Source organism: Alexandromys fortis, unplaced genomic scaffold (genome assembly GCF_014885135.2).
Source record: "Alexandromys fortis isolate MF-2015 unplaced genomic scaffold, M_Fortis_MF-2015_v1.1 scaffold_390, whole genome shotgun sequence".
NCBI lineage: Eukaryota > Metazoa > Chordata > Mammalia > Rodentia > Cricetidae > Alexandromys > Alexandromys fortis.
In genome coordinates this window covers 112371-121413 of record NW_026068261.1, presented here as the reverse complement: position 1 = coordinate 121413, position 9043 = coordinate 112371, and the positions used below count along the sequence as shown (strand labels likewise).

General features: G+C 50.7%; 1 protein-coding gene and 1 pseudogene across 1 annotated transcript in view; both read right to left on the bottom strand.

Annotated features, from left to right (window-relative positions):
* LOC126494402 (H-2 class I histocompatibility antigen, D-37 alpha chain-like) overlaps window positions 1–9043 on the bottom strand; it is a 154198-nt gene that overhangs the window by 32791 nt on the left and 112364 nt on the right. The gene's annotated exons all lie outside the window — the stretch shown is intronic.
* LOC126494406 (class I histocompatibility antigen, Non-RT1.A alpha-1 chain-like) lies at window positions 357–7063 on the bottom strand (annotated as a pseudogene).

The following is a 9043-nucleotide window of genomic DNA, read 5'->3' as shown; positions in this document are numbered from 1 at the left end:
CGAGGCCCTGAAGGCCCGAGGTTGGAGGTTCCCCCATCCCTAAAAACCGTGAAGGATTGCCGGGAGCTCAACGGTCAATCCCTTGAGTTAAAAGAGATGGTTAAGCTGGCCGAGATGGGGACACTCACGATTAGTTGATTTGTTGTTTGGAGGAGCTGTATCCAGACAGATGGAACACGTGGGTCGTAGGCCGGCGAAGTGGAAAAGAACCCGGTTTGGGAGTCACGCGGCACCATTTGTTATTCTTAAAAAATAATCCCCGGGCGGGCTGGCAGAGCCCGCCATGAGAAAGCGGCTACAGGAGGGCACACGCCGCGCCCATGGTGGCGGCAGGTAACAGACACATAAACACAGGAAATAGCCATAAGTATTTATTAAGGAAAAGGGAGAAAGAAAGACAGAGAAAAGAGATAAAAGAAGAGAAAGGAGATAAAAGAAGAGAGAGACAGAGAAAACGCGTGCGCACGCCAAGGAAGCAGAAAGAGCAAGGGTCCCAAGATGGCGAAGGGCAGGTCAGAGGTTATGGGAGTGGGCGTGGCTAGGGCAGGGACCTAAAGAATAACACCCTCTCTCCATCAACATTCAGCCCTGGAGGGAAAGGTGTCCTGACTTGCTGGAAAGCCAGGCTATCTGAAGCTGGGGTGCAGTGGGGATGGTATCCCCACAGGATATATCAAGCATCCCTGCAGCTGAGCTCTGCTCTGTTCCCCTAAGGGAAGGTCCTAGCAGAGCCATCCGCTTCTGTGGCCCAAGATGTTACTTCTTGCAGAAATGTAGCCATCTTCTCCAGCTCCCGATAAAAGTTGTTGCTTCTTCTGTCTAGTCTTGTTCCCCTTTCTAAGGAAAAGTCTCAGGAAAGGTTCTTCGCAAAGGGCAAATGTAGATCTTCAAAAACTGTTTTGAGAAAGAGATTTGGGAAGAAGGAATCCAATAGAATGGTTGCTTCTGCCTCCAACAAAGCCACACTTAATCCAACAAGGTCACACCTCCCAATAATGCCAGGCTCTATGAGTGCACGATGCCATTTTAACTCAAAGTACCACAGAAATTAAGCTGTACTTGTGGCAAAGTATACATTAAGGGAGAGTCCTATAAATGGTGGGCCAAGTCTCCGCTTGAGGCATGGTGAGGACTTTTCCCTTCAGCCTCCATCCCAAGTGCCTCTCTCCTAACCTGTGCTTCTGACCTGTAGGAACAGCCAGCATGAAGTTAACTGTGAGGATATCCGGGAGCAAAATGTATATGCACATACATGCTTATATAAACAGATGCACATACATGCTTATGTAAACAGACGCACATATACATGCTTATGTAAACAGATGCACATATACATGCTTATGTAAACAGATGCACATATACATGCTTATGTAAACAGATGCACATATACATGCTTATGTAAACAGATGCACATATACATGCTTATGTAAACAGACGCACATATACATGCTTATGCAAACATGCACATACATGCTTATGTAAACAGATGCACATATACATGCTTATGTAAACAGACGCACATATACATGCTTATGTAAACAGATGCACATATACATGCTTATGTAAACAGACGCACATATACATAGTAAAGGCCGTAATTCTCATATAGTTGCACATTTGTGCATATATGCATGCATGTGCACATGTGTGTGCGCACACACACAAAATGTTTCCATCCCATGCTTCTCTCAGATTCACTGATTCACTTGGGGGCCTGGCTGCTTTCTGTGTATTGTCCTCTAAGAAAGGCAGGCATTTGAGGGAGAGCCTGATACATTTCATCCAGGAGAAGTAGGCTCACTTCCCATGGGCTGTCCTTGGTGCTGGCCCCTCTGACAGTGTCATGGTTACAGTCTCACCTATCAGCCTCCAGCCAGGACCCTCCCAGCCTTTGCTACTGCATAGATTGTCGGCACATTGGGCCCATGGCAGGAGTTACAACTTGACTCTTGGCACTCCTTCCAACATAGGCACCCGCACCTCCTTTTCCTACCTTCAGTGTGCAGCAGCAGATGACAGCAAGTGTCAGGAAAACAAACACGGGGACACTCCAGGGCACTGTGGTGGTGTGCTGAAGAGGCTCTGAAAAGGGAAAAGAAAGATGCAGGGCTTTTGTTTTCCCTGGTAATAGGCTCTGTGCCCCCACTCCCTCCTTACCCCATCTCTGGTTCAGGGGCTCCGGCAGCCCCTCATGCTGCACATGGCATGTGTATTTCTGCTCCTCCCCTGAAGGCACCACCACAGCTGCCCACTTCTGGAAGGTTCCGTCTCCTGCAGGTCTGGTCTCCACAAACTCCATTTCCTGGATCAGTTCCTCCCCATCCAGCTGCCAGGTCAGGGAGATCTCAGCTGGGTAGAAGCCCAGGGCCCAGCACCTCAGGGTGACGTCTCCTTCAGGTTTGGGATGGCGGGTTACTCTTATCTGGGGAGGGTCTGCAGTAAACAGGTAGACGGTGGTGAGCACAGTCTCATGTCTCCAGTGGGAAAGGCCGTGGGGTGCGGATGCCTCCCTCCATCCCTGTGCCGGAGGGGCCGTGGGGTGCGGATGCCTCCCTCATCCCTGTGCCGGAGGGGCCGTGGGGTGCGGATGCCTCCCTCCATCCCTGTCCTGGAGGGGCCGTGGGCACTCTCCATCCCGCTGGCCGCATGGAGGAGGGCTGGGCTTGGGGGGGGGTTGTTTACCAGTTCGGTTGAAGTTCTCTCCTCCGAGGGTCAAGTATTTCTTCAGCCACAGGAGGCATTCCTTCTCCAGGTAGCTCTTTTCTCTCTCCAGCCAGTACTCGTTGTTTTCCCACTTCCGCACAGTGTGGCCAGCGATGGACGTGGCTGCTCTGTACTGCATGGAGTCCAGTTCCAAGGTCAGGTAGTCGCTGCCGTCGTAGCCGTACTGCCAGTGCCCTGTGGTACTGCTGTCGTCCCGCACCTCACAGCCGTATGTGAACTGGAGGGTGTGAGGGCCTAGAGCAAGCATGTCAGTGGCCAGAGAGGACTTCCCCAGGCTGCTCTCTCCATTATGGCCCCTGTTACCCTAACTGCCATGGGATTCCTTGGGTTCTCCTTAGAGGGTGTTCCCGTTCTAGATCATGTCGTCTGACCACTGATCCTTTCAGTGCTGCCAGCTCTGTCGGGGGCCAGGCCTGCACTGCTTCAGGTCACTATAAAGAGCCTTGGCCCAGGAGGGAGGACCCAGAGCGCAGCCCACAGGACTCCTGTGCTAGCAGCCCCGAGTCCATGCGTCATCTCCCGGGGACGGGTGAAGGACGCACTGTGCTCAGTGCTTCTCTGAGGGGTTCTAGAGACTGAGCACTGACTGGGGGGTGGGGTGAGGTACACACTTGGAGCCCCCTGTAAGCGGGAGGTGCTGGCAGGTCATCCTCAGCTACATAGTGAATTAGAGGCCAGCTTGGACTCCATGAGTCCCTGTCTCAAAAAACAACAAAACAAAAAACCCAACCAAACAAATAAAAAAAACCAACAAACAACAAAAACAAAACAAACTGAACCAAACCAACCACTGACCAGCAAGAAAACAAGCTTTTATGCTGCAGAATTCTCTAATGAATTTCAAAGTCAGCTGTCACTGAGACTGCCTGGCCTGGAGTCACAAGGCTCCTACCCCCCATGAGTGCTTTCCCAGAGATGCTGCAAGCAAGCACTTTAAGGATAAACGCTCAGTACTGCATGTGAGCTTGTAGATCTGTGACTCAGGACACATGTCTGTCAGGACACTGAGGGCCTCCTGTGCCCCCACCCCCTCCAGGCACACACCTGCTGGCCGGCTCTGGGCCCCCGAGCTGTTGTATTACTGTTCTATGTTTCTCAGGCTCAGCTGGAAAATCTTCATCCGGTTGGTGAAGACCTGAGTCTCATCAGCAAAGTAACTTGGATTTTCTCTCAGCCAGTCAACAGAGGGCTCTGCCTTCGTGTGGATGCTGTCATAGTGGATGAAGGGCTGGCCATCCACGAAGCCAGTGGCAAAAAATGCAGGGACTCCCAGGCCCGGGTTACTCACAGCAGAGTATGCGTACAGCAGAGAGTGTGGTCCTGAGGTGGGAATCAGGGTTTGGTGTGAGGTAGTGATGGAGGGTCGGGGGGTGAGTGTGCCCCACCAGCCAAGTGAGCCAAATTCCACACTAGGATAATTCCGAGAATTGACGAAGAAGTGTAAGGGGCCGGAGAGATGGCTCAGTGCTTAAGAGCATTGGTCACTCTTAGAGAGGACCTGAGCTCCTTCCCAGCACCCACATGGCCCCTCAAACCACCTGTACCTCCAGCTCCAGGAGTTCTGACATCTTCTGGCCTCCCAGGGCGCTGTCTGCATGTGGTGTGTGTCAGGAAATGCAGGATCTCCCTCCATCCCCCGCTGGTTCTTCCCATATTAGAGATGTTTGTTTTAAATTAAAAACTTAGACTACAGTGTAATGGGTTTCATCTTAGTATCTGTGCATATGGACCATTATGTTTGGTTACAGGCTTCATTTTGTTTGCTAAGCGCTGGGAATTGAACTCCGGATTCCTACCCGCTTGAGAGTTGCTCTCTTACTGATCTTCATCCCAAAACACTTTTTTCTTTGTAAAGATTACTTTAGGGACTAAGAGATGGCATCTGTTGCTTTTGCAGAGGACCCAAGTGTAGTTCCCAGCACCCTCATGGCTGGAACTCTAGTTCCGGGTGTTCTGATGCCCTCTTCTGGCCGGTGCAGATGCTTCACAGGCACCATGGAGGCCAGAAGAGGGTGTCGGATCCCCTGGAAGCTGAGTTGCAGGTGGTTGTGAGCTGCCCCGTGTGGGTGCTGGGGACTGAGCTCCCGTCCTTTGCAAGAGCAGCGGGTGCTCTTCACCAGTGAGCCGCCTCTGCAGCCGCCAGTGAGCCGTCTTTGCAGCGCTGCCGCTAGGCTTCTCCCTCCTTGCTCTGCCCCGCGTGCCTGCTCCTTCTCCAGCCTCCTAGTTAAGTCAGTTTCTGCTGCTTGTTTTATCCCTGTGATCTGCCTCTCCTGCCTCCATGACTTCTTCCTTCCCTGTCATGATTCCTTCTGTCTAGTTTTGCAATCCCCTATCATAGAAAGGCACTTGCACACAGGTGAATATAATCTCATGTTTATTTTTTCTTATTTATTATTGAGACAAAGTCCCTGTGTGAGGCTGGCCTTCTGCCTCCTCCTCCCAGGTGCTGGGGTGAGAGGTGTGCACTGTCGTGGTGAGAGGTGTGCACTGTCGTGGTGAGAGGTGTGCACTGTCGTGGTGAGAGGTGTGCACTGGTCGTGGTGAGAGGTGTGCACTGTGTCGTGGTGAGAGGTGTGCACTGTGTTGTGGTGAGAGGTGTGCACTGTCGTAGTGAGAGGTGTGCACTGTTGTGGTGAGAGGTGTGCACTGTCGTGTTCAGCACACACAGCATTTTTTTTAAACTGGATTTCCAGATGTGAGAAAATATATAGTATTTGTCTTTCTGGGGCTTGTGTCTTAGTGTCCTGATTCCAGTTGTATCTGCTTCCCCATAATGCCGTAATTTCATCTTTCTTAAAGATGGCACGAGAGTCCACTGGATGACTAAGATTCGTTGTATCATATCAAAGTCTGGGCATTTGAACGGCATTTCTTTATTCAGTCATCTAGGGATGCACGTTCAGGCAGGATGTCTGGAACACTGTGGTGGTTTCCTGATGTGGGATTGCCTGATGTATATGTGTTGGTTAATGAATAAAGAAGCTGCTTTGGCCTGTGATGGGGGGGGGGGGCGGCACGGACACCACTAAAGTGAATGCTGGGAGAAAGAAGGCGGAGTCAGTGCCAGAGACGGGCACCAGACAGAACTTCACCCAGTAAGCCACAGCCATGTGGTGATACACAGATTAATGGAGATGGCTTATCTTAGGATATAAAAGCTAGCTAAAAATATGCATAAGCTATTGGCCAAACAGTATTGTAAATAATATAGTTTCTGTGTGATTATTTCGTGAGTTTGAGTGGCCAGGAAGCAAACAAGCAACCTCCCCCAACAGTTTCCTGGCCACCCACACCCTGAGGTACATAATTTTGTGTGTGTGTGTGTGTGTGTGTGTGTGTGTGTGTGTGTGTGTGTTGGGGGTGGGCAGAGTCTTATCCTGTGGCCCTGGGTAGCCTAGAGCTCAGACCAATCCCACCTCAGACTCCTGATGCTGGGATTACAGGGTCACAGGGGAGACACTGCTCTTGGCTCCATTCAGCTTCTTTCTGTATAGACGAAAGCTGATGGGAAGCCAGGCTGCCCTAACTCTAACATTCTAGAACCCAAAGCCCAGGAGCCTCACCCAGGAGCCCTCTTTTGTTCCAACCTTTCTGTTTCTAATTCTTGTGGTAGGTGGGATGGACCACAAGACCTGGACTGACACGCTTCCAGCTGAGCTACATTTTCAGCCTCCGTTCTCCCCACCTCCATTTCCCAAGTGCAGCCCTTCTGCAAAATAGTCCGAGGAGGTCGGGGTTGAGGTCATTCCTGCCTTGAATTTGCCCAGTGAATCGGCACAAACTCCCTTCCCCACAGAACTCACGGGCTCCGCTGTCCGGGGGGCGACTCAGGAACCAGAGGATAAGAGCCCACATGGTGTCAGGCGCAGTCCATCGTCTCTCTGCTGTTTAACCATGAAGGCGGGAGGGTGTTGGCAACTGAAAAGGGGCGGGCTTTAAGGGTGTGTCTATTTTCAGGGGTCCTGGCAGGGCTTCCCACCAGGATGAGGGCCTTCTTGCCTGGAGATGTGCCCCCCACACCCACCCTGGCTCTGAGCACCGCAGGCTAGCAGGCTAGTGGCTGCTGCAGTCGGTCCTTTGGTCAGTTTGAGCCCTCACTCTTGCCTGCATCTCCAGTTTGTTTACTTTTACTGCTTTGACCCTGCCTCCTCCTCGGCTCTGGTCCGCTGCTGCTGCTTTCAGAGCAGATAGGCTGGGTGGCACTGTTAACTAACAGTCTCTGTCTGTTTCCCTCCCTCCCCCCTCCTTTCTTTTTTGAGATAGAATTTCTCTAAATAGCCCTGGCTGTCTTGGAACTCACGCTATAGACCAGGCTGCCTGGAACTCACAGAGATCTGCCTGCCTCTGCTTCTCCCTCCCAAAAGCATCTCCTGGCCCATTTCCTATTCTTATAGAGGGCCCAGGTTCAAGTTCTAGCACCTGCCTGATGGCACACAACCCTTTGTAACTCCAGGGGATCTGGTGCTCCCTTCTGGCCTCCATGGTTACTGCATTTATGTGGAGTACATTTGTAGAGAAGGCAAACATACACATAAAACAAAAGCATAAATTGTTGTGCCCAGATTATGATGCCCAAAGAGCGACCACCAGAGAGGCCCAGACTGTAATAAACAAGGTTTAATCAGCATAATACAAGCATGTTTGGAACCCCTGTCTCCAAATGACCCTGTTATGGTGAGGTAGAGAGAGGAGTTGTATCTCCTCTGTGGGGTAAGCTTTTAAAGGCATAACTACAAAGAGGCTTTTTGAAGCTGCTTTGGCATGTTTGCAAGGACTTTTGCTCCCTCCCATCCTAAGTCAGCTTTCTCCTTGTTCTTAGAGCTAGGCCACTGTTGTTGAGTTAGGCCATCTTTATCAGCCTGTACCAGGTGGCTGGCTGGGCTGAGCTAAGTGACCTTGTGCTCGGAATCTCCTGGGTGGGAGAGGGGAAGGCCACTATCCTCCTGGGAAAACATTCTGCTAGGAAATTTCTTCTTGTCCCTTTGAGAATAAGGGGTGAGGGTCCTACAAAATCTGATCTGAGAGGTGGCTCAGTGGTTAAGAGCACCTAAGGGCCTGAGTTGGTTTCCTAACCCCATGGCAGGTGACTCACAGCTGTCTGTAACTCCGTTCTGGGGGGTATGCTCCCCATCTCTGAGAGTTCCACATTCACACACACAGATACCCACATATACATAAATAAAAAGCAAAGCAAAACAATCTTTAAAACCATTACATATGAAGTTGGACTCGGTGTTATATGCCTTTAATTCCAGTACTTCGAAGTCAGAAGTGGATCTCTGTGAGTTCCAGACCAGCTGGGGCTACACAGTGAGACCCTGGCTCAAAAAAGGGAATTACATAGAGAGGAAATGTGTGCCTTAACACAGTAAAGAGCATGTGGGAAAACTCGTGATCAACATCTTACTGAATGGGAAGAAGACAGTTCAGTTTCCAGAGCAGTGGGACAGCGTAAGGGATTGAACCACGGGGCCTCCATATAACTGAGCTTCTGGAATGACATGGGTGTGCTGCCTGGGAGGCTGAAGGCAGTCAGGAAGCTGTTCCTCAGACCCCGCACAGGAGCCAAGAACTAAGTCAGAGCCCTGTTGGAGAGACACGGAACCGCGTGCAAGATGGCTGTGCAAAGCAGACCATTTGTGCACATCTTGGTCTCCAGGGCTAAGTAAGGATGGAACTCACAATGTCAATTGTAAATGGTTAAGGAACAAAAATCTGTGGAATTTTAAATTTAATGTCAGCGCGTAGGGAGGCTGTGCCCCATTGCTTCTAACCGTCCGCAGCAGAGGGAACTGGGTAGCCTCCTGCACCAGGGGGATGCGTGATGGAGAAAGGGCCCTGGGGGTGCCTGGCCCATCTTCAGACTTTACATATCAGCTGCTTTTTCCTTCTCGCCAAGTATATTCCCGTTTTTGTTTGTTTGTTTGTTTTTTGAGACTGGTTTTCTCAGTGTAGCCCCAACTGTCCTAGAACTCACTTTGTAGACCAGGCTGGCCTCAAACTCAATGAGATTCACCTGTCTCTGTCTTCCAAGTGCTGGGATTAAAGGCATGCACCACCTTGCTGGGCACTATTTTGTTTCAAAAAGATTTTATTTTTCCTCTTAGAAAAAATGTTATTTTTAATGTGTGTGTGTGAGAGAGAGAGCAGGGAGAGAGCATTGTGTCACACGTGGGTGTGTGCCCAAGAATGTGGCATTGAATACTCTGGAGTGGAGGCACAGGTGATTGTTAGCTGCCTGACGTGGACACCGGGAACTGAGCTCTGGTCCTCTGGAAGAGCAATGTGTGCCCTGTGCAAACGTGAGGATCTGAATGCA